The 21537-nt window shown below is 41.6% G+C and overlaps 1 protein-coding gene across 2 annotated transcripts in view; it reads right to left on the reverse strand.

Moving 5' to 3' along the window:
- Positions 1 to 1123: 1123 nt before the first annotated feature.
- Positions 1124 to 21537, reverse strand: part of LOC137351619 (cold-inducible RNA-binding protein-like) — a 46510-nt gene continuing 26096 nt past the window's right edge. For both annotated transcript variants that reach the window (XR_010969527.1, XR_010969528.1), the window contains exons 8-10: positions 9544 to 9679; positions 5769 to 5989; positions 1124 to 1358 (exon numbers count right to left, since the gene is read on the reverse strand). The gene's annotated coding sequence lies outside the window, so the exon portion shown is untranslated. The remainder of the gene's footprint in view (positions 1359 to 5768; positions 5990 to 9543; positions 9680 to 21537) is intronic.

Below are 21537 nucleotides of genomic sequence, written 5' to 3' on the forward strand. Positions count from 1 at the left end.
GCACATACTTTAGACACCCAACATTTTACATTTATCACTATTAAAGGGGTGCTATCTTCACAAAAAAGTGTTTGACAAGATTTTGTTTGGAGAGACAGGCCATGGAGTATTGTACCATGATCGTAACAGACAAGTAACCTTAAGATGTGGTCTGAAGTGATTCAAATTGTCTGCCTGCAAAAGCAAAAAATGTTTGCCTAAAGCTTTTTAATGAGAACAGTGCCTCCTTATGAGTGGTTTTGAAACTGATATAGCACTTTCACATCCTGAGAACGTCACAAAGTGCTTCACAACCAATTAATTAGTTTTGAAGTGTAGTTACTGCTGTTATGTAGGAAAATATAGCAATGCATTTGTACATAGCAAGGTCTCACAAAGATGATTAATCTCCTTTGGTGATGGTCATTGATCATAAATCTTGGCCAAAATACTGGGAGAATGTCCCAGTTCTTCAACTAATGCTGTGGGATCTTATATCTCCACTTGAACAGTTAGTCAGGGCCTCAGTTTAGTATGTCATCTGAAAGATATTACTTCCTATAAAGTAGCATTCCCCTGAGTACTGCAATTAAATGTCAGTCGAGATTTTGTGCTTAAGTCTATGGAACAGCACTTAAATCCATGAGCTCTGACTCACAGGCTAGCGTGACCGCTAAGCCCAGTTGACTATACTAGACTCTATGCATGGTTTTAGTTTCTAATGAAATATGGCTTCAATATTTTTCTATTTTGTAATATTAAAGATGTGCGCATATGTAAGAGTGTGTATCCCTACCCACAGTCCCAGGAAACATTGTGGCCTCAATATCTTTAATTGGAGTTTCTTTTTAGTACATAGCACTATCTTCTTGCACTCACATCTCCATACCAGCCTCGAGTATGGTGTATTAAATTTGTGTGACAAAAGTCTATCAAGGCAGTGTTGCACTGATCAGAAAAGCATCCGAACTGAGAGAACGAATTACTGCAAATATGGGTTTGACTTGGATTGAGTTCAGATTCAGACACCATTTACTGATCCCAATGAATTTATGGAGAAATAGTTCATTTACCAGTACAGCAAAAAATCATCTAAAACACCAAAGATACACACTTAAAATGTAATAATAATTCAAACATTTATTTCATATATGCAAAAACAACCGAGAAAATGTTTCCCAGTTTTCACATCCCTTTTCACCAGATGGTTTTCAGTAATTTGCAGAACGACATGATTTTTTACCCCTGGTTATGATCCAGGAGGTATAGCTGGAAATCCTTGCGCAAACATTCGGCACAATCTAGCCATCGCAATCTTTGCCAAGGAAAGTAATCCTTCAATTCTCTCCTTTTGCAAACCAGTGGCCCAGCAGAATCCCCTGGAAAATACACAAGTATTCAACATTTAAAAAATGAAATGAAACTACAGTAAGTAAAGTACTTCACTGGCAACTATGTAGCCACCAAAAATAAAACACTGCTGCAGGTCAAAATTTACATTCAATTCCACATTATTAACATTTCAGAGTCTTAACAGCACAGGAGGCCATTAGGCACATCGAGTCCATGCAGGCTCTCTGTAGAGCAATCCAATTAGACTCATTCCCCACCTCCATCCCTGTAAGTTTATTTCCCCTCAACTGCCCATCCAATTTCCTTTTGAAATAATTCCTCGTTTCCACTTCCACCACTTCATAGGCAGTGAGTTCCAGAACCTTGGGGAAAACCACTCTCTACCATCCTCTAGTCTGAAAAACAACCATTTACCACAACTTGCTGATTTCTGTCCTTAAGCCAATTATTTATCCAAGCTGATACTGAACCTCCTATTCCATGAGTCTCAATTTTGTTAACCAGGATTTCATGTGACACTTGTCAAAAGCTTTCTTAAAATCCATAGAGATAACATCCACTGCTGTCCCTTCATCAAAAAAAAAACAATTAGTCAAGAACAATCTGCATTTTACAAATCTGTGCTGGCTCTCCCTAACTAACTCAAACCACTCCAAGTGCCTGTTGATTTTTTCCGATTATTGTTTCTAAAATGTGACCCACCACAGGTATTAAGCTGACCAGCCTGTCGTTAGTTGGAATGTCCTTACATAAGAACATAAGAACTAGGAGTAGGCAATTCAGCCCCTTGAGCCTGCTCCGCCATTCAATACGATCATGGCTGATCTCATCTCGGCCTCAACTCCACTTTCCTGCCTGTTCTCCATAACCCTTCAACCCATTACTAATTAAAAATCTGTCTATCTCCTTCTTAAATTTACTCAATGTCCCAGCATCCACCACACTCTGGAGTAGTGAATTCCAGACTCTCAACCTTTTGAGAGAAGTAATTTCTCCTCATCTCTGTTTTAAATCTGCTACCCACTATGACCTCTTGTTCTAGATTGCCCGACCAGAGGAAACATCCTCTCTACGTCTACTTTGTCGATCCCCTTAATCATCTTATATACCTCAATTAGATCTCCTCTCATTCTTCTAAACTCTAGAAAGTAAAAGGCCTAAACTGCTCAATCTCTCTTCATAAGACAAACCCCTCATCTCTGGAATCCTTACGCCCTTTCTTGAATAAAGGTGTCACAACTGCCAATGTTCCCAATCCTCTGACACTTCCCCCATATCCAAGGAAGATTATAGCAAGCCATTCCGATATCTCCACTTGCACTTCCTTTATCAACCTGAGATGCAAGTCATCCGGACCAGGCAATGGATCTACTCTAACATAGCCAGCTTTTCCAGTACATCATGTCCATCAATTTTCACCTCATCCATCTCCGCCTCTACCGCTATTTTGTCAGCATCCTCTTCCTTAGAAAACACTGATACAAAGTATTCATTAAGTATTCTAGCCTTGCCCTGCATCTCTAAGCATATATCACCCTCTTTGTCCCTAATAGGCCCCACCCCACCTCTTATTATCACTTAATATTTATATGTTAGTAGATGATTTTTGGGTTCCCTTTTATGCTAACTGCCATTCTATTCTCATATTCTCTCTGCCAGTCATACTTTCCTCTTCACGTCCCCTCTCAACTTATTGTATATGGCCTGCTTCTCGCTTGAAAGTCACCTGGCATCCATCATACAACCTCTTTTTTTATTTCATCATATTCTTTATCTCTTTCATCATTCAAGGAGACCCAGCTTCAGTTCCCTTAACCTTTCACCCTTGTTGGAATGTAACTAGCCTGAACATACAAATTAGGAGCAGAGGTAGGCCATTCGGCCCCTCAAACTTGCTCCCCCATTCAATAAGATCATGGCTGATCTGTTTGTGTTTCAATTCCACACTTCCATCTACCCCCGTACCTGAAACATCTCCTCAAAGATCACCCATTTCTCCAATACAGTTTTTCCTGTCAATCTTTGGCTCCATTTTATCCTGGCTAGAAACCCTCTCATCCTATTGAAGTTAGCCCTCTTCCAATTTAGAAGTTCTACTTCACATTGCTCCTTTCTATTCTCTATTGCTAATCTAAATATTATGATAAATGATCACTCTTACCCAAGTGTTCCTTCACAGACACTTGGTCCACCTCATTCCCCAGCACCGAATCCAGCAATGCCTCCTTCCTAAACCGAGAACATACTGGTGAAGGTTGTTCTCCTGAACACATTTCAACAGTTTCTCCCCCTCCTTTCTCTTTACTCTATAACATTATCCCAGTCGATATTTAGGTAACTAAAGACCCCCATTAGTACCACTCTATAGTTCTTGCACATCTGTGATTTCCCTGCAGATTTGCTGTTCGATCTCTCACTATTTGGAGGTCTATAGAATACCTTAGTAGCATGATTAACCCCTTTTTGCTTCTGAACTCTAGCCAAATGGTTTCTGTCTTTGCCCCCTCAAGGACATCCTCTTTCCAACAATACAATGTCTTCCCTAATCAGTGCTGCCACCCCACCTCCCTTTTTTCCTTCCCTATCCTTTCTGAATACTTTGTATCCTCAAATATTAAGTGCCCAATCCTCACCATTTTTAAGCCACATTTCCGTTATTGCCACTACATCATATTCCCGCACGGCTATTTCTGCTTGTTGATCAGTAATCTTATTCATCATACTTTGTGCATCTACATAAATGCACTGTAAACCTGTCTTTGTATACCTCATCGTCCTTCTTAGTCTGCTATCCAACATGGTACTACTTCCTTCTCTCATACTATCCAACACACTCACTCCTTTATGCACCTTATTCCTCTTTTCTACTTCTATATACTGGTACCCATACCCCTGCCAGTTCAGTTTAAACCACATTAGTGAACCTCCCTGTGAGGATATTGGTCACAATCCTGTTAAGGTGCAACCTGTCCCTTTTGAATAAGTGCCTCCTGCCCCAGAACTGGTCCCCATGACCCAAGAATTTGAAGACCTCCCTCCTGCTCAATGCCTCAAGCCACACACTGATCCTCCCCATCTTCCTATTTCTACGCTCGCTAGTGCATGGCATTGGGAGTAACCTTCGAGGACCTACTTTTTAAACTTTCTCCCTCGCTCCTGAAAATCTGACTGTAGGACCTCAATACCTGCTCTCTCTAGGTCATTGGTATATCTCACTCTTTACCCTGCAGATTACGCACCCTCTCCATGTTGTCCTTTACCCTGGCAACACACTATGCGGGACATATGATGACGGTTACAGAAATGCTGCTCTGTCCCTCTAACTCTGGAATCTCCTATAACAATTGCATTTTGACTCTTTGCAGTTTCCTTCTGTGCAGTACCTTTCCCACTGGTCTGGACCGCACTCCTTCACAGTGTTGTCACCTCCAATAATCCCTAAGCCAGAGTACTGGTTTGAGAGTGGCACACACCCCTAAGGCTTCACAACCTCCTGCCTCCTCCTACTCTTCCGGATGGCCACCTATCTAGTATCCTGAACCCTCACTGCTTGTGGGTGACAACTTCCTGGAATGTATAATCCAGGAAACTTTCCTGCTCACTGATGCTCGCAATGATGACAGCTGCCCCTCAAGCTTGGAAATCCTGAGCTTGAGCTCAAACAGCTGGAGACACTTCCTACACATGTGGTCCCCCAAGACATATTAAATTTATAAAAAATACAGAAAGCAGAAACTGCGCATGTTAGAAATCAGAAACATCTGGAGAAAACATACAAGTTAATGTATCAGTTGCAGACCCTTGTCAAGACTGGAAAATATTAGAGGAACAGCATTTAAAAAGAAACAGAACAAAGTGGAAGGAGGGAAAAACACAAGCAAATAGAATGACCTGGCTTAAAAGTCAGCCATGATATTAATAAGACACAATGGGAGATATGAAAGAAATTAAAGACATTTATAAGATATAGAATATAATTATAGCCAAGACTGTGGGCACAGTGGTTGGTGCGATGAGGCACGCAGCAAGAGGAACAGAGAAAACTGCCCTGGTGTGGGAATCCACTTTTAGAAAACTATGGTGGCAGGTCGATCTACATCCTTGGTGTCAACTTGTTTTTTTCCCTCTTCTCTAACGGCTTCTGGGCAACTAGAGCCTGCCCTGCGCATCAACATTCACTTTCTATGACATAATATAAAAGTTTAAGTGGGTGCCAATGACACCATGGGTTATTCCAGGGTCCTTACAAACTGCATCGTCAGTGGTAACCATAAAATGCAATAAATATTTTGATCTTAAGTAGAAGCCGCCAGCACTGGGTGAGTCTGGCTCATATAGAAGTAAACTACCGGTTTGAAAAATGAGCACAAATCAGTTGTATACAGGTGAAAATTAACAACAAATTTCAAATGAAAATAAGTGTGTGAAATGCTTACCATACAGGTATCTTTTGTCCCCACTAAAGTCACCAGCACATATCCTTGTATCCTTCACCAGATGATCAAACATATGCAAGCTATTGGAACTTTGCATTGCTGATTATTATATTCATAATTTGGAATTTTTCAGAATATTTTCCCCATCGTCCAGTTTCTTTGTTTTAAAAAAGGAAGGTTGATGGTTTTCAAAAATTGTCAAGAGTCCTTTTCTTATCAACCTGCAATTGGGCACAATACAAAAGAAACGTTAGAAGAGCAAGCCTGCATCTATATAGTACCTTTCATAACCTCAGGACATCACAAAATGCTTCACAGCCAATTAAGTACTTGGTGTGGTCACTCTGGTAATGTAGCCAAATAGGACAGCTAAAATGCACAAAGCAAAGTCCTTCTAACAGCAATGAGATAAATGAAATAAAAACAAGAAATGCTGGAAAGACTCAGCAGGTCTGGCAGCATCTGTGGAAAGAGAAGCAGAGTTAACATTTCAGGTCAGTGACCCTTCATCAGAACTGGCAGATATTTGAAATGTAAAAGGTTTTAAGAAAGTAAAGCAGGGGGTAGGGCAAGAGATAACAAAAGAGGTGTTGATAGGACAGAGGATCAGAGAATAACTGACCAGAAAGTCATGGAACAAAGGCAAATGGTATGTTAACGGTGTGCTGAAAGACAAAGTGTTAATACAGAGAGGGTGTGAATAGACTGTAAAGCACAAAGCACTCCAAGCACAAACATTAAAAACAGAAACAGTGGGTAGGCACAGTAGAAACAAACTAAAAAAACTAAACTAAAATAACCAAATAAAAAACAATAAACAAACATAAAAAGTCATGCTCTGAAATGATTGAACTCAATGTTCTGTCCGGCAGGCTGTAATGTGCCTAAATGAGATGCTGTTTCTCAAGCTTGCGTTGATGTTCCCTGGAACACTGCAGCAATCCCAGGACAGGGACGTGAGCATGAGAGCGGGGATGGGGGTGGTGGGGGGCGGGGTGCTGTTGTTGAGATGGCCTGCAACCAGAAACTTGGGGCTATGCTTACAGACTGAGTGGAGGTGTTCCGCAAAAGTCACCCAATCTACGTTTGGTGTCCCAATGTAGAGGAGACCACATTGTATCAGCGAATACAGTATACTAAATTGAAAGGAGTACAAGTAAATCGCTGCTTCACCTGAAAGGAGTGTTTGGGGCCTTGGATAGTGAGGAGAAAGGAGGTAAATGGGCAGGTATTACACCTCGTGTGACTGCAGGGGACAGTGCCGTGGGAAGGGGACAAGGTGGTGGGAGTAATGGAGGAGTGGAAGAGGGTGTCGCGGAGGGAATGATCCCTTCGGAATGCTGACATTCACGGATGTAGGTCACGGATGTAGGTGTCCACAGAACTGTCACTGATCTCATCTCCTCTGGAGATGTTTCCCCTACAGCTTCCAACCTCATAGTCCCACAGCCCCAAACAGCCTGCTTCAAACTCCTTCCCAAAATCCACAAACAGGACTGTCCCAGCAGACCCATTGTTTCAGCCTGTTCCTGCCTCACTGAACTTATTTCTTCCTATCTTGACTCCATCTTTTCTTCCTTGGTCCAGTCGCTTCCCACCTACATCCATGACTCTTCTGATGCCCTACGTCATTCCAGTTTCCTGGCCCATACCGCCTCCTCTTCACTATGGAGTCCAATCTCTCTACACCTCCATCCCCCACCAGGATGGTTTGACGGCTCTCCGCTTCTTCCTTGAACGGAGGCCCAAAGAGTCCCCATCCACCACTACCCTCCTCCGCCTGGCTGAACCTGTTCTCATGTTGCACAACTTCTCCTTCAACTCCATTCACTTCCCTTAAGTAAAAAGTGTTGCTATGGGTACCCGTATGGGTCCTAGTTATGGCTCTCTTTTTGTGAGATATGTCGAACATTCCTTGTTCTAGTCCTATTCAGGCCTCCTCCCCCAACTCTTTTTATAGTACATTAATGACTGTATCGACGCAGTTTCCTGCTCCCGCCCCGAATTAGAAAACTTAAATCAACTTTGCTTCTAATTTCCACCCTTCTCTCACCTTCACATGGTCCATCTCCGACACTTCCCTTCCCTTCCTCGACTGTTCTGTCTCCATCTCTGGGGATAGGCTGACTACTAATATTCATTATAAGCCCACCAACTCCCAGTTACCTCGACTATACTTCTTCACATCCTTCCTGTAAGGACTCCATTCTATTCTCCCAGTTTCTATGTCTCCGACGCATCTGCTCTGATGATGCTACTTTCCACAACAGTTGCTTCTGCTATGTCTTCCTTTTTCAACCGAGGATTCCCCCCCACAGTGGTTGACAGGGCCCTTAACCATGTCCTGTCCAGTTCCCGCACCTTCCCCTCCCTCCCAGAACTGCAATAGGGTTCCCCTTGTCCTCACATTCCACCGCACCAATGTCCAGATCCAAAGGATCATCCTCGCCACATCCAGCGTGATGTCACTACCAAACGCATTTTCCCATCCCTTCCCCTGTCAGCATTCCGAAGGGATCGTTCCCTCCTCAACACCCTCATCCACTCCTCCATTACCCCCACCACCTCGTCCCCATCCCATGGCACCTTCCCCTGCAATTGCAGGAAGTGTAATACCCGCCCATTTACCTCCTCTCTATCCAAGGCCCTAAACAATCCTTACAGGTGAAGCAGCGATTTACTTGTACTCCTTTCTATTTAGTATACTGTATTCGCTGCTCACAGTTGGTCTCCTCTACATTGGGGAGACCAAACGCAGATTGGGTAACCGCTTTGCGGAACACCTCCGCTCAGTACATACGCATGACCCCGAGTTTCTGGTTGCTGGCCACAGCTCTCATGCTCACAACTCTGTCCTGGGATTGCTGTAGTGTTCCAGTGAACATCAACACAAGCTCGAGGAACAGCATCTCACCGATTAGGCATGCTACAGCCTGCCGGACTGAACACTGAGTGCAATAATTTCAGAGTATGATGGGCCCCCCTCTTTATGTTTAGCTATTTTTTTCTTTTGTTATTTTATTTTAGTTTTTTTAGTTTGTTTCTACTGTGCCTATCCACTGTGTTTTTTTTTAATGTTTGTGCTTGGAGTGCTTTACAGTCTATTCACACCCTCTATGTATTAACGCTTTGTCTTTCAGCACACCATAACATACCGTTTGCCTTTGTTCCATGACCTTCTGGTCAGTTATTCTCTGTGATCCTCTGTCCTATCAACACCTCCTTTGTTATCTCTTGCCCCAACCCCCCGCATTACGTGAAACCTTTTACATTTCTAATATCTGCCCGTTCTGATGAAGGGTCACTGACCTGAAACGTTAACTCTGCTTCTCTCTCCACGGATGCTGCCAGACCTGCTGAGTATTTCCAGCATTTCTTGTTTTTAATTTCAGGTTTCCAGTATCTGCAATATTTTGCTTTTATTATACGAGATAAATGGTCTGTTTTAGTGATGTTGGTTGAGGGACAAATATTGGCCAGGACACTTGAATACCCCTGTTCCTCTTCAAATACAGCCATGTGATCTTATCCTTTAAGTATATTAAAATGAAGGAAACTAACTAAGCAGTTAGCTAAAATTTGTTTATTTTAAAATATATTCAAACTACCTGATAATTCCAAGCTAATACTTCAAAATAAGCAATGTAAATAACAGCAAAAATGGTAATTTATTGGTAAAAATCAAAATTATCCAATAATTTGTATTGAACTAAAGTAAATTAGCAGATTGTATATTGGTAACTTGAGAATTGCTGTTTTCTAATTCTTGCACTACCTTGGGAAGCATGATGTTTATTTTTGAGGTACTATTATGTTCCAGATGAAAGTAATCCTGAATTCTTTTGCTTCTGTACTTCATTGTTTCGTAGAGAATGACCACAACCAACACAACCTCAAATGGTAATTCCGATCTGTGATAGAAAACCAAATATTAACATTGAAATGCAAACAGCTCTTCACTAACATGCATAATTTAGGACCCTGACCTCCGAGAACAGAATGCATGTTTTTGATCCTTTAATAAGCAGTTGAAGTATTTTTATTTATTTCAGGCCTTTTTTGTATACCATTCTCTGACTGAAAGGATGAGTAGGCAATATCTAAGTTAATTTCCTTTCAGGTATTTGCCAACAGATACCTGGAGGTGTGAAACATCAAACTAGAAGGACTCATAGGATAGTACAGCTAAGGTAGGCAGGCATTTGGCCCATCAAGACTGTGCCGGCTCTCTCAAAGAGCAATCCAGTTAGTCCCATTTCCCCGCTCATTCCCCATATCCCTGCAAATTCTTTCTCATTCAAGTATTTATCTAATTTCCTTTTGAAGGCTGCTATTAAATCTGTATCCACCATCCTATCAGGCAGTGCATTCCAAAGCCTGAACACCCCATCTGTAAAAAATGTTTTTCTTCATAACATTTCTGGCTTTTTTGCCAATCATCTTACATTTGTGCCCTCTCATTTTCAAACCTTCAGCCACTGGAAACAATTTCTCCATTTATTCTATCAAAACTCTTCATGATTTGAAACACCTCATCAAGTCTCCTCTTAGCCTTTTATGCTCGAAGGACGACAGTTGCTCCAGTCTATCCATGTAACTGTAATCACTCAACCCTGAAACCATTCTAGTAAATTTCTTCTGTACCCTCTCCAAAGCCTTTACGTCCTTCCTAAAGTGTGGTGCCCAGAATTGGACACAATGCTCACCCATTAATTTTCTCTTCCTCCTAAAACAATCCGTGTATGGGATATCTGGCATTAGGAACTCACCATGGAGGAAAATACAAAGTCAGCCTGTGTTCTTAAAGCCCTCAGGGTAACGTTAATAGCCACCATAGTGTATCACTGGAAAACGGCAGCTTTAAACATTTGATTTTGAAAGATCATATTGGATTTTCTACATTTTTGTAAAAAAGTCTTAATGCATAACATGAAGTCAAAATAATTCCTGCTAGGTTATAATTCACTCTCAAATTAATTTAACTTTTTTCTCAATTTTCACCGCTCTTTTAAAAGTATGACCCTTGGGTGTGATTTTATAGGGACCTGCAGTCATCTTGGTTCACATGAACACAAGCAGCGCATATTGAAATGTACAGAGCATTGCACATGATCCGTGACTTCACCTGGTATGCATATATGACTGCCTTCTGGTAGAAACGTCAGGAGAGTGATTGATCCCCACGCCCCCCGCCAGCCTAGGGAGACCAAGGTCAACAGTAGCTCTCCTACAGCTGCCGCAATTTCAGAGAGTTAATGGTTAAATCAAAGTTCCTTCCACTTTCAGTTTCCCTTCTTCACCTGTTCATGAAGGCCTCTTAGTTCTTGAAACTTTTCACAACAATAGCTGCTGGTGTGAAATCAATAGCAAAGAAACTCAACTACAGGACAGTCAACTTTCAGATATTGGTAGAATATTTGTAGAAATCATGTGATCAGATGTCATGCGATTAGGTATGAGTCAGCACATCACATGATCAACCTCCAGGAATGCCTCCAACCTATTTACAATCAAACCCTGATAATTCAGTTTTTTGCACGAAAACTAATCATCCAATAATCTACATTAGGTAAGGTAGGAATAAGTATTCAGGAAAAATAAATTATGAAATATTTTGAATTATTCAGCTCCAAATTAATAGACTTTTTATTCAAGAAAACAAATGGAAAGCAAGGTCAGAAGTACAAGTGGAATGGAGGAATAAGTCATAAACTAAAATAATGACACTGGACAGAAAGGGACAGAGAATGGGCTCAAAGATGATTTGGGGGCAGAGGAAGTAAGTTGTGAGGGGGGGGGGGGGGGGGAAAGAGAGAGAGGATTCCACTTCAGATCAGATCACTAAGCATTAGCCTTTGCCCATCAGCAACAACAAGGTGAGTGTCCACCTCACTGCATGAGCAACACCAGGAAGGTCCAGATGCAATTCATAGCACAGACAAGGCTAGCTGCTCCTCATTCAATCAGCCTAAAAAGTTCAGTGAATCCTGAGAAAATACATGTGTGGACAATGGGTGAAGACAGGATCAGACTATTTTAAATCCTCCCATGATTGAATAGCCTGCTGACATTCATTGCCAACATCTGCAAGACCGTACCTCAGATAGGCAGAAGCTTCAGAAGATGAAGGGAAAAAATTGAAGGAAAAAAAACCTATGGCAGCAGTTTAAATTCCAATTCAAGTTTTAATAACAGAGACAAAGTTTCTTTTTTAAAAAAATAAACTCTCCCACCCCTGAAAATTTTAACTTTTTTTTCCTTCATGCAAGATTTTGTTAGAGCAAATGGGGAGAAACTGTTTCCACTAGCGGGAGGGTCAGTAACCATTAGGAGACAGATTCAGGATAATTGGCAAAAGAAAATCCAATGGGAAAATGAGAATATTTTTACCTTATTTTTTTACATGAGTTATGATGATCTGGAATGCACTGCCTGAAAAGGGAATCGGATATAAAGTTGAAAAGGAGAAATTTGCAGGGCTGTGGGCAAAGGGCAGCAATAATTCAAAGCATGGCAGACATGATGGGCCACAAGGCCTCCTTCTGTGCTGTAGGATTCTATTCTATATTGCCAGGATTACAAAATATAATGGAAAACACCTTCAAATTCACACGGTCTTCTGCAATTAAAAATTAGTTTCAGATGAATTAGCCCATTTCATCTTATTATTCCAGAATACTTACTTACATTTCCTCGAAACTCAGCACCTGGCTATTTCTTTAGAGTCCAGAGTGCTGACCAAATGTGAAGCACTTTGGGGTGCTTTGCTATATTTAAGTCACTATTTAAATGCAAGTTGCTTTTAGGGTTTTGATCATACTTTCTAACACATGCCAGCTGTTGATCATCCCCTGTATAAAAAGATACTTTCTAGAGACACCAAACTTGGTGGAGTGGCAAACAGTGAGCATGATAAGAACTGCCTGCAACAGGACATAGTTAGGCTAACAGAATGGGCAAACAAGTGACAGAGAATTTAATACAGACAAGTATGAGGTGTTGCACTTTTTGGCAGAAGAGACAGGGAGAGTCAATTGTCATGAAAACTCTACATGCCAAATGGGAAATATTAATTTCATCAGTTGCCACCTTGCCATAGACTTTTACTGGAGATTGTTATAAATAACTTTTTAAAAGAAAAGCTGGAAGCCAAAATGGCCACTGCAATTTACATATGTATCGACAAAGTAGACAGGAGACAACATGACTGATTCAACCAAGCCAGAACAACGAGGTGCTCTCTTATTAAATTACCAGAAAAGGATTCATCAACAAGGTTGTCAGGAGCCATCGATACCCATTGACTTTGAAAGAGCCAACCCCCCACCAAGTGTGAGGGGACAGCCTTGAATCTCAGAGAACATTCCAGAAGGACCTCGTTAAAACACAGAGGTTTGGGAACATCATGCGACTGCTGTGCAGCTCTGGAGAGACTAAGCTCTCGTCACTTAGAAGCAGAACAGTAACTGTAAACCATCAAGGGAGCAGATCTCTCTCCCTCTCTCTCTCCAGCAAAGATCCAGAGAAGTCTCGGCTACAACTGCTAAAGCCTCAAACCTACAGATCAGCCAATTACTTGGGGACAAGGATCAAACCCCATCTTCTGCCTTCCAGAGTCTGAGAAATAAGCCCACAACCATGCACGTGGCCCAGCGAGGACTTAGGACTACAATTTCAAATGCAGATATTCAATATTTAAATGCCATTTATTCCGGACTCTACTCCAACCACCAAAGCTGTTTTCCCTCTAATCTAGTTGAGTGTGAGACTCTCAAGTGTCTGAGTGCATGAATGTGTAGCGTCTTTCTCGTAATTTTAAATGGTTTAGAGTGTTAAAAATAATAAACTTATATCTTTCTTGTTTAAACTCAAGAAAACCTGTCTGATTGGTTCTTTTGCAATTACTTTAGAGGAACAGGAGCAAGCGCTGACTGAGGTGGTAAGTTCAATCAGTGTAAAAAGGATAAATCCTGTTGCAGTCAAACCAGAGAAGGGGCGAAAGGGGGAGCCTGAGACCCCTTCTTCACCTGGTGGTAACACAATATAGACTTATTGGCACTGTTCTAAAGTGTGTGCAGGAACAGGGGGACCTGGGGGTGCATGTGCATCGATCTCTGAAGGTGGCAGGACATATTGATAGGGTGGTGAGCAAAGCATATGGGATCTTGGGCTTCATAAATAGAGGCATTTACTAGAAAAGCAGGGAAGTTATGCTGAACCTTTACAAAGCTCTGGTTAGGTCCCAACTAGAGTGTCACGTCCAGTTCTGGTCACCAAACTTTAGGAAGGCTGTGAGGGTCCTTGACTGGGTTCAGCGGAGATTTGCCAGAATGGTTTAAGGGATGGGGATTTTAGTTACAAGTTAGGTTGGAAAAGCTGGGGCTGTTCTCCTTGGAGCAAAGGAGATTGAGGGGAGATTTGATTGAGATGTACACGATTATAACAGGCTCAGATAAGTTAGACAAGGAAAGACTGTTCCCATTAACTGATGGTACAAGGTCTAGGGGACAGATTGAAGGCTTTGGGAAGCGATGCAGGGGGAATGTGCGGTAGAACTTTTTTTACACAGCAAGTGGTAATGAATTGGAATTTTCTGCCTATGAGAGTGGGAGAAGCGGAGACAATGACTTCAAAAGGAAATTGGATGGGCTTTTGAAGAAAAAATAAACTTGCAGGGCTATGGGGGAATGGGATTGCTCTGTGGATAGCTGGCAAGGACCTGATGGGCCAAATGGCCCCCTTCTATGCCGTAAATGATTCCATGTGTCTTCCCCGCAGTCTTTGTACTTCAGCTGGAGTGAAGTAATTTTATGCATTACCTTGATTGAGTACAGACTCTATTTTATACTGTACTGAATTCTTGCAGTTTTCAAAAAAATAAAATGCTGGGAATAAAATTTAACATTAGTGGTGCTTTATCCATTTTACCAAGAAAGATCATAAGCAAGGAAGTCAAAAGCTACAAAAGGCCATTTCACTTATCAAATTTCTTTCTACTATTTCACTCAACCAACTTAGCATCATCTTATCAAGTAGATTGTTCCAAACGTTTATCATTCAAATAACAATGTTATTTCTAAAACTGATTTTAAATTTACACGGAATATAACATGTTACCTTAGGTATTTTACAGTCAATGGATTACTGGTTTTGAAATGTACTCACTATTATATAAGCAATATGTGCACAGCAGGGTCCCATAAATATTTAAATGAATGACCAGATCATGTTTTTGTGATCATGATTTAAGGGGGAAGTGAGGAGAAGGGTACAAGAACTCTCTGTTCTCCATAGAGTGGTACCTTTTACATCACCTGAACAAGGCCTCAGTTTAATATTGCATTTGAAAGAGGGCACATCTGACATAACAGCACTCCCTCTACTATCTTAGCAATCAGGCTAGTAAGTGCTCGAGTCCACAGTGGGGTGTGAACAGACAATATTCTGACAAGAGGTGGCAGTGTTACTAAATGAGCCAAACTGATATTAATAGTACTTCTAAGATTACTCTTATTGCCCTTCTTTACACCCTTTCCAATACATGTATCTTCCTTTCAAAGCATGGCAACCAGAATAAGGAAACAGTATTCTGACCTGAAGCATTAAATCATTTTTAGTTTTAAGATGTTGATAAACCTGTTGTGCTATATATTTCTGTAATTTGCTGCTTGAATTTGTTTCTTTAAATTAGTTTTGCTTTTAGGTTCTGCCTATGGACATACACGTTTTCCAACTGGCCACCTAGAGGTGCAATTTATCCAGAAATGGTGGATTAACCATCAAAAAGGTGCATTATTGTAAATAGTTTTTTTTTTGAAGTTCTTTTGTGGTTCTCAAACAGTTAAGTTCCTTACTAAAATCCACCATATTATCTCATGGGAAATGCAGCAAGGCTGGAGTAATACTGCATGGAGCACAAACCCAAAACCAGAGTGGCACATAGATAACACCAAAGCAGCAGAGCATGTGATCATCAGAGCCGGTCACCAAGAGATAGCAAATTTAATATCTTGTCAGAAGTGAAACAAATCAATATTGTACGTCTGTTGCTTTCCAAATGTGTTTCCCAGTGAGAAAAATACATTGTATGATGGTGAAAGCAAGATAATAGGACTGTGTGATTCCACTCCCATATGTCCAAGCACACTCAATGTATCTTCTTTTACCACTCTCACACATGCACCTCCAGTTCCACAAGAATGTATTTTCAGTCTTTTCTTCATCTGCATGCTGTTCCTCAATGACATCATCCACTGATACAGGGTCAGCTTCCATGTGCCTGGCAAGCACATCCAGTTCTCCCCCTCCATAACTTCCCATGACCACCCAAGTACACAAGACTGTCCAATCCAACATTTAAGATATAGATGAGTCAAGATTTCCTCCAACTGAACAATCAGGAAGATCAAGGCCATGGTTTTAACCTCTGGATCAAACTCAATTCCCTTGCCATTGACTCCAATCTACCTCCTGCACCACTCAAGTAGTGTCAGACTGTGCAAAACTTTGATTTTGTTTAACTCACAGCTGAGCATCAAACCCCAGATCTTATCCATCATCAAGAAACCTGACTGCGACTTCTGCAACACTGCTCAACTCATCAGAACCTCATCCTGCCCAAAACCTGGACCTCTTGGCTCAATTTCACCAGTGTCCTCTTTGCTGGAATCCCATATTTCAGTCTCCACAAATTCTAACTCAGCTGTCCATATTCTATTATAAGCCCATTGACTCCCACAGCTACCTCGACTACACTTCTTCACACCCTACCTCCTGTAAGGACTCCATTCCATTCTCCCAGTTTCTCCGTCTCCGACGCATCTGCTCTGATGATGCTACCTTCCATGACGGTGCTTCTGATATGACCTCCTTTTTCCTCAACCGAGGATTTCCCCCCACTGTGGTTGACAGGGCCCTCAACCGTGTCCGACCCATTCCCCGCACCTCTACCCTCACCCCTTCCCCTCCCTCCCAGAACCGTGACAGGGTTCCCCTTATCCTCACTTTTCATCCCACCAGCCTCCATATCCAAAGGATCATCCTCCGCCATTTTCGCCACCTCCAGCGTGATGCCACTACCAGTCGCATCTTCCCCTCCCTTCCCCTGTCAGCATTCCGAAGGGATCGTTCCCTCCGCGACACCCTGGTCCACTCCTCCATTACCCCCACCACCTCGTCCCCGTTCCAGGGCACCTTCCCCTGCAATCGCAGGTGGTGTAATACCTGCCCATTTACCTTCTCTCTCCTCACTATCCCAGGCCCCAAACACTCCTTTCAGGTGAAGCAGCGATTTACTTGTACTTCTTTCAATGTAGTATACTGTATTCGCTGCTCACAGTGTGGTCTCCTCTACATTGGGGAGACCAAGCGCAGACTGGGTGACCGCTTTGCGGAACATCTCCGCTCAGTCCGCAAGCAGGACCCTGAGCTTCCGGTTGCTTGCCATTTCAACACTCCCCCCTGCTCTCATCTCTGTCCTGGGATTGCTGCAGTGTTCCAGTGAACATCAACGCAAGCTCGAGGAACAGCATCTCATCTACCGATTAGGCACACTACAGCCTGCCGGACTGAACATTGAGTTCAATAATTTCAGAGCATGACAGCCCCCCATTTTACTTTCATTTTTAGTTATTTTTTCTTCCTTTTTTTTTTAACATTCCTTTTTACATTTTTTACAATCTTTTTTTGCATTTATTTCATTTCATCTTAGTTTGTTCAGTTTGCTTACCCACTGTTTTTTTCAGGTTGTTTTTCTTCAGGTTTGCACTTGCTGCTGTTCAATATTCAGTGTATTCACACCTAATCTGTACTAATGCTTTGTCTTTCAACACACCATTAACATATTGTTTGCCTTTGCTCCGTGACCTTTTGGTCAGCTATGTGGCCTGGTCCAATCTGCACCTTCTCCTTTGTTATCTCTTGCCCCACCCCCACCTCACTTGTTTATAATCTGTGACTTTTCTAATATTTGTCAGTTCCGAAGAAGGGTCACTGACCCGAAACGTTAACTCTCTTCTCTTTCCACAGATGCTGCCAGACCTGTTGAGTGATTCCAGCATTTCTTGTTGTTGTCCATATTCTATGCTGCACTAAGACTCAATGACCCCAATCTTCACTGACCGACACTGGCTGTCTGATTTTTATGCATTTAAGGACATTGTCCTCAAACCTGCTCATGGTTTTCCCAACCCCACATATCGTTCAGTACTCCATCTCTAGCCTACTGTACACCCTCCTCCTGCCTTCTAGAACTCCTTCCCTAAAATCTACTTTGCCACCATTATAAACCTTCTCTTCAAATCCATCATCTTCAACTTTTCAGTCAACTCTCCCAACATGGTTTATAAATTGTTCCTTTAACTTTTTCCATTTATTTTCACCCCCTCCAATCTTGCATAAAGCACCAGGGTATGTACGCTACAATTAAAGGTGCTTGTTTTAATTCCATAATAGCATGCATAAACAAGAGTACACGTGAGCGGTTGTATCATATAGTAATTTAAGTAACTGAAACTGTATCAGAATATATTGAAAAAAAGTTAGTTTACTAAAGCATCAGGTAGAGAAGGTCATCATACAGCAGCTGTAAAGCCATGTATGTAAATTTCACCTTTAAATTCAGGGTGCAAGGTAATGATCGGTTACATTATTAGTGTTCGGTATACGAAGTGTTCAATAAGAGCGTTTAGGAACTAGACTGATCAAGGAGTAGAAAGTAGCTGTCAGATGCCAGAACAGAAGAGACATTTCTACAAGATGTGCACACATGAATGAGGAGTTAGAAGTGCAATGCCTGAACTGGAGGTTGTTATAGCAGGAGAGATATAGCAGTGTCATTCTCAGGAATGGCAGGCTGTTACTAGTGGGGTACCGCAAAGGTCAATGCTTGGGCCACAGTTATTCACAATCTATATAAATGACTTGGATATGGGGACCAACTGTAATATTTCCAAATTTTCAGATGATTCAAAGGTAGGAGGGAATGTAAGTTGCGAGGCGGATGCAAGGAGGCTACAAGGGGATTTGGACAGGCTAAGTGAGAACATGGTAGATGAAATATAGGGTTGGGAAGTGTTGATGTCCATAGAGACCTGGGTGTCCTTGTTCATGAGTCACTAAAAGTATGCAGGGTGCAGCAAGCAATTAAGAAGGCAAATGCCATGTTGGCCTTCATTGCAAGGGGATTTGAGTACTGGAGTAAAGTTGTATTGCTTCAATTGTATAAAGAGTTGGTGAGACTGTACCTGGATTATTGTGTACAGTTTTAGTCTCCTTATCTAAGGAAGCATATACTTTCCATAGAGGGAGTGCAATTGAGGTTCACCAGACTAATCCCTGGGATGGCAGGATTGTCTTATGAGGAAAGACTGCAGAAACTGGGCCTGTATTTACAGTTTTGAAGAATGAGAGGTGATCTCACTGAAACTTACAAATTTCTTACGGGGCATGATAGGGTGGATGTGGATAGGATGTTTCCTCTGGCTGGTGAGTCTAGAACAAGGGGCAGGCATTTAAGACTGAGATGGGGAGGAATTTTTTTACTCAGAGGGTGGTGAATCTGTGAAATTCTCTACCCCAGAGAGCTGTGGAAGCTCAATCGTTGAGTATGTTCAAGACAGAAATCGATAGATATCTCGTTACTAATGACATCAAGGGATATGTGGATAGTGGGAAAAAATTAAGTAGATGATCAGCCATGATCCATTTGAATGGCGGAGCAGGCTTGACGGGCCAAATGGCCTACTCCTGCTCCTACTTCCTATAATCCTAGAGATGATGTAATAGGAATATCAGAAAGCTAGCAGACCTAATGCCCATTGCAGTGATAATAGAAAATGGAAGGGTCCAGCACCCAAAAAAGGCAGTAACATAGCTCGATAGATGAAGGGCACGAGACAATGGCATAGTGGTAATGTCACTGAACTAGCAATCCAGAGGTTCAGGCTAATGCCCTGGGGACATGGGTTCAAATCCCATCACAGCCGCTGGCGGAATTTAAATTTGATTGTTGTAAAGACCCATCTGGTTCACTAACCCTTTGGGGAAGGAAATCTGACGTCCTTACCTGGTCTGGCCTACATGTGACTCCAGACCCACAGCAATGTGGTTGACTCCTAACTGCCCTCTGAAATGGTTGAGCAAGCCACTCAGTTATCAAGGGCAATTAGGGATGGGCAACAAATACTGGCCTTGCCAGCGACACCCACATGAATGAATAAAAAAAGAAATTAAATGAGTTGTCCTCTTGGGAGATGGATAGCTACACATCTGAGCTATTCTGGTTGGATATCTTTAAAGCTAACACTAGAGAGTAAATGTTATGAGAATATGTAGCTGTGCCAAGAAACCATGCCACTATTAGCACATATCCAAAAACAACTGTAATTTTCCATCTACTGATTCCAATGGACAAAATTGCAGGCAGCACACCTACAATTTTCCAATATATGCTGGCAGTTGGCTTGTAGCTAGAAATTTGGCATAGGAGTATGCTACATTGCCAGATGAGAATGAAAGGAAAAATAATGGTATCCCTACTAAAGCAGAGAAGTGAAGAACATCTACAAAAAAATATATAATGAGTCAGCATGGATTTCAAAAGGGAAAATCTTGTTGACCAACCTCACTGAATTGTTTGAGGAAGTAAGAAAGAGACATTGGTAATGTAGTAGATGTAAATTATATGGATTTTCAAAAGGCCTTCAATAAGGTGCCCCATAATAGATTAATGAATAAGGTCAGAAAATGTGGAGTCTGGGAACAAGTGGCAGAATGGATTGCTAGCTGCCTTCAAGTCAGAATGTAGAGTGTGTAATATTACTTGTTCCTTTAGTGTGTGATCTATTGCAAGACTCACAGGACTACAAGTAATGTCCAAAGTAAGCATGGGTTTTAGTATAACTTAACTGGAACATGCATATACATAGTTATTGCACAGGCACACACGTCTTACACTGTTGGGCTCCACCCACAACTAACTGGTCATGTGTTGCACAACATCACTTCCTTCAGCGATCTTCACTAATAGCTCCTTAAGGTGGTCCTCTCAAGGTTGTCCCACAACAGAGTGTGGGAGTAAAGGGTAGCTATTCAGAGTGCAAGAGGTGGGAAGTGATGTTCTAAAAGGATCAGAGCTGGGACCCCTGCTGTTTGTAATTTACATATATGATTTGGATTTTGGAATCAAAAAACAATTTCTAAATTTGCAGATGGCACCAAATTAGGGTGGGAATAGTCAATACTGAGGGCTGCAACAAATTGCATGATGACATTAATAAACTTGCAGATTGGACAAATAATTGACAAACGCAGTTCAATACAGATAATGTGAGGTAGTACATTTTGGTAGAAAGAATATGGAGGTCATTTATTACTTGCAAGGTGCAAGACTAGGTGAGGTAGAGGAACAAAGGGATCTCGCAGTAGAAATACACCAATCACAAAGTTGCACCACAGGTTACAACACCATTAAAAAAAGAAAACCAAGCACTCGGCTTTATTTTTAGAGGGATAGAATTGAAAAGTAGAGAAGTTATGCTAAACCTGTAATGAATCTTGGTTAGACCACACTTAAGAGTGCTGCGTTCAGTTCTGGTCATCATATAAAAAAGATATGAAGGCACTGGAGGGGGTGCATAGATTTACAAGGATGATACCAGAAATGTGTGGGTCTTGTGATAGAAACCACACCTGCCAGAATGAAACATATTAATTTCATCATCCAGAACATTATTTTTGAATTGTTCCTGGACAATAAACATAACTTGTT

The sequence above is a fragment of the Heterodontus francisci genome, chromosome 36, assembly GCF_036365525.1.
Source record: "Heterodontus francisci isolate sHetFra1 chromosome 36, sHetFra1.hap1, whole genome shotgun sequence".
Classification (NCBI taxonomy): Eukaryota; Metazoa; Chordata; class Chondrichthyes; order Heterodontiformes; family Heterodontidae; genus Heterodontus; species Heterodontus francisci.